Raw genomic sequence first — 5,018 nt, 5'->3', positions numbered from 1 at the left:
GGGAAGAATGGCCCTTACACTTGTGGTCATTGGGAAGAATGGTCCTTACACTTGTGGTCAGTGGGAAGAATGGTCCTTACACTTGTGATCATTGGGAAGAATGGTCCTTACACTTGTGGTCATTAGGAAGAATGGTCCTCACACTTGTGGTCATTGGGAAGAATGGTCCTTACACTTGTGGTCATTGGGAAGAATGGTCCTCACACTTGTGGTCATTGGGAATGGTCCTCACACTTGTGGTCATTGGGAAGAATGGTCCTTACACTTGTGATCATTGGGAAGAATGGTCCTCACACTTGTGGTCATTGGGAAGAATGGTCCTCACACTTGTGGTCATTGGGAAGAATGGTCCTTACACTTGTGGTCATTGGGAAGAATGGTCCTCACACTTGTGGTCATTGGGAAGAATGGTCCTTACACTTGTGGTCATTGGGAAGAATGGTCCTTACACTTGTGGCCATTGGGAAGAATGGTCCTCACACTTGTGGTCAGTGGGAAGAATGTCCCTTACACTTGTGGTCAGTGGGAAGAATGTCCCTTACACTTGTGATCATTGGGAAGAATGGTCCTTACACTTGTGGTCATTGGGAAGAATGGTCCTTACACTTGTGGCCATTGGGAAGAATGGTCCTCACACTTGTGGTCAGTGGGAAGAATGGTCCTTACACTTGTGGTCATTGGGAAGAATGGTCCTTACACTTGTGGTCATTGGGAAGAATGGTCCTTACACTTGTGGTCATTGGGAAGAATGGTCCTTACACTTGTGGTCATTGGGAAGAATGGTCCTTACACTTGTGATCATTGGGAAGAATGGTCCTCACACTTGTGGTCAGTGGGAAGAATGTCCCTTACACTTGTGATCATTGGGAAGAATGGTCCTTACACTTGTGATCATTGGGAAGAATGGTCCTTACACTTGTGGTCATTGGGAAGAATAGTCCTTACACTTGTGGTCATTGGGAAGAATGGTCCTCACACTTGTGGTCATTGGGAAGAATGGTCCTTACACTTGTGGTCATTGGGAAGAATGGTCCTCACACTTGTGGTCATTGGGAAGAATGGTCCTTACACTTGTGGTCATTGGGAAGAATGGTCCTTACACTTGTGGTCAGTGGGAAGAATGGTCCTTACACTTGTGATCATTGGGAAGAATGGTCCTTACACTTGTGGTCATTGGGAAGAATGGTCCTCACACTTGTGGTCATTGGGAAGAATGGTCCTCACACTTGTGGTCATTGAGAAGAATGGTCCTCACACTTGTGGTCATTGGGAAGAATGGTCCTTACACTTGTGGTCAGTGGGAAGAATGGTCCTTACACTTGTGGTCAGTGGGAAGAATGGTCCTTACACTTGTGGTCATTGGGAAGAATGGTCATTACACTTGTGGTCATTAGGAAGAATGGTCCTCACACTTGTGGTCATTGGGAAGAATGGTCCTCACACTTGTGGTCATTGGGAAGAATGGTCCTTACACTTGTGGTCAGTGGGAAGAATGGTCCTTACACTTGTGATCATTGGGAAGAATGGTCCTCACACTTGTGGTCATTGGGAAGAATGGTCCTTACGCTTGTGATCATTGGGAAGAATGGTCCTTACACTTGTGGTAATTGGGAAGAATAGTCCTTACACTTGTGGTCATTGGGAAGAATGGTCCTCACACTTGTGGTCATTGGGAAGAATGGTCCTCACACTTGTGGTCATTGGAAAGAATGGTCCTCACACTTGTGGTCATTGGGAAGAATGGTCCTTACACTTGTGGTCAGTGGGAAGAATGGTCCTTACACTTGTGATCATTGGGAAGAATGGTCCTTACACTTGTGGTCATTGGGAAGAATGGTCCTCACACTTGTGGTCATTGGGAAGAATGGTCCTCACACTTGTGGTCATTGGGAAGAATGGTCCTTACACTTGTGGTCATTGAGAAGAATGGTCCTCACACTTGTGGTCATTGGGAAGAATGGTCCTTACACTTGTGGTCATTGGGAAGAATGGTCCTCACACTTGTGGTCATTGGGAAGAATGGTCCTTACACTTGTGATCATTGGGAAGAATGGTCCTCACACTTGTGGTCATTGGGAAGAATGGTCCTCACACTTGTGGTCATTGGGAAGAATGGTCCTCACACTTGTGGTCATTGGGAAGAATGGTCCTTACACTTGTGATCATTGGGAAGAATGGTCCTCACACTTGTGGTCAGTGAGAAGAATGGTCCTTACCCTTGTGATCATTGGGAAGAATGGTCCTCACACTTGTGGTCATTGGGAAGAATGGTCCTTACACTTGTGGTCATTGGGAAGAGTGGTCCTTACACTTGTGGTCATTGGGAAGAATGGTCCTTACACTTGTGATCATTGGGAAGAATGGTCCTCACACTTGTGGTCAGTGGGAAGAATGTCCCTTACACTTGTGATCATTGGGAAGAATGGTCCTCACACTTGTGATCATTGGGAAGAATGGTCCTCACACTTGTGGTCATTGGGAAGAATGGTCCTTACACTTGTGATCATTGGGAAGAATGGTCCTCACACTTGTGGTCAGTGAGAAGAATGGTCCTTACCCTTGTGATCATTGGGAAGAATGGTCCTCACACTTGTGGTCATTGGGAAGAATGGTCCTTACACTTGTGGTCATTGGGAAGAGTGGTCCTTACACTTGTGGTCATTGGGAAGAATGGTCCTTACACTTGTGATCATTGGGAAGAATGGTCCTCACACTTGTGGTCAGTGGGAAGAATGTCCCTTACACTTGTGATCATTGGGAAGAATGGTCCTTACACTTGTGATCATTGGGAAGAATGGTCCTTACACTTGTGGTCATTGGGAAGAATGGTCCTTACACTTGTGGTCATTGGGAAGAATGGTCCTTACACTTGTGGTCAGTGGGAAGAATGGTCCTTACACTTGTGGTCATTAGGAAGAATGGTCCTCACACTTGTGGTCAGTGGGAAGAATGGTCCTTACACTTGTGGTCATTGAGAAGAATGGTCCTTACACTTGTGGTCATTGGGAAGAATGGTCCTTACACTTGTGGTCAGTGGGAAGAATGGTCCTCACACTTGTGGTAATTGGGAAGAATGGTCCTCACACTTGTGGTCATTGGGAAGAATGGTCCTCACACTTGTGGTCATTGGGAAGAATGGTCCTTACACTTGTGGTCATTGGGAAGAATGGTCCTTACACTTGTGGTCATTGGGAAGAATGGTCCTCACACTTGTGGTCATTGGGAAGAATGGCCCTTACACTTGTGGTCATTGGGAAGAATGGTCCTTACACTTGTGGTCAGTGGGAAGAATGGTCCTTACACTTGTGATCATTGGGAAGAATGGTCCTTACACTTGTGGTCATTAGGAAGAATGGTCCTCACACTTGTGGTCATTGGGAAGAATGGTCCTTACACTTGTGGTCATTGGGAAGAATGGTCCTCACACTTGTGGTCAGTGGGAAGAATGGTCCTCACACTTGTGGTCAGTGGGAAGAATGTCCCTTACACTTGTGGTCAGTGGGAAGAATGTCCCTTACACTTGTGATCATTGGGAAGAATGGTCCTCACACTTGTGGTCATTGGGAAGAATGGTCCTTACACTTGTGGTCATTGGGAAGAATGGTCCTCACACTTGTGGTCATTGGGAAGAATGGTCCTTACACTTGTGGTCATTGGGAAGAATGGTCCTTACACTTGTGGCCATTGGGAAGAATGGTCCTCACACTTGTGGTCAGTGGGAAGAATGTCCCTTACACTTGTGGTCAGTGGGAAGAATGTCCCTTACACTTGTGATCATTGGGAAGAATGGTCCTTACACTTGTGGTCATTGGGAAGAATGGTCCTTACACTTGTGGCCATTGGGAAGAATGGTCCTCACACTTGTGGTCAGTGGGAAGAATGGTCCTTACACTTGTGGTCATTGGGAAGAATGGTCCTTACACTTGTGGTCATTGGGAAGAATGGTCCTTACACTTGTGGTCATTGGGAAGAATGGTCCTTACACTTGTGGTCATTGGGAAGAATGGTCCTTACACTTGTGATCATTGGGAAGAATGGTCCTCACACTTGTGGTCAGTGGGAAGAATGTCCCTTACACTTGTGATCATTGGGAAGAATGGTCCTTACACTTGTGATCATTGGGAAGAATGGTCCTTACACTTGTGGTCATTGGGAAGAATAGTCCTTACACTTGTGGTCATTGGGAAGAATGGTCCTCACACTTGTGGTCATTGGGAAGAATGGTCCTTACACTTGTGGTCATTGGGAAGAATGGTCCTCACACTTGTGGTCATTGGGAAGAATGGTCCTTACACTTGTGGTCATTGGGAAGAATGGTCCTTACACTTGTGGTCAGTGGGAAGAATGGTCCTTACACTTGTGATCATTGGGAAGAATGGTCCTTACACTTGTGGTCATTGGGAAGAATGGTCCTCACACTTGTGGTCATTGGGAAGAATGGTCCTCACACTTGTGGTCATTGAGAAGAATGGTCCTCACACTTGTGGTCATTGGGAAGAATGGTCCTTACACTTGTGGTCAGTGGGAAGAATGGTCCTTACACTTGTGGTCAGTGGGAAGAATGGTCCTTACACTTGTGGTCATTGGGAAGAATGGTCATTACACTTGTGGTCATTAGGAAGAATGGTCCTCACACTTGTGGTCATTGGGAAGAATGGTCCTCACACTTGTGGTCATTGGGAAGAATGGTCCTTACACTTGTGGTCAGTGGGAAGAATGGTCCTTACACTTGTGATCATTGGGAAGAATGGTCCTCACACTTGTGGTCATTGGGAAGAATGGTCCTTACGCTTGTGATCATTGGGAAGAATGGTCCTTACACTTGTGGTAATTGGGAAGAATAGTCCTTACACTTGTGGTCATTGGGAAGAATGGTCCTCACACTTGTGGTCATTGGGAAGAATGGTCCTCACACTTGTGGTCATTGGAAAGAATGGTCCTCACACTTGTGGTCATTGGGAAGAATGGTCCTTACACTTGTGGTCAGTGGGAAGAATGGTCCTTACACTTGTGATCAT

This window comes from Lithobates pipiens, unplaced genomic scaffold (genome assembly GCF_037356315.1).
Source record: "Lithobates pipiens isolate NorthernLeopardFrog02 unplaced genomic scaffold, aLitPip1_a1.2 Scaffold_41, whole genome shotgun sequence".
NCBI lineage: Eukaryota > Metazoa > Chordata > Amphibia > Anura > Ranidae > Lithobates > Lithobates pipiens.
Note: the sequence above shows the minus strand (reverse complement) of the source record.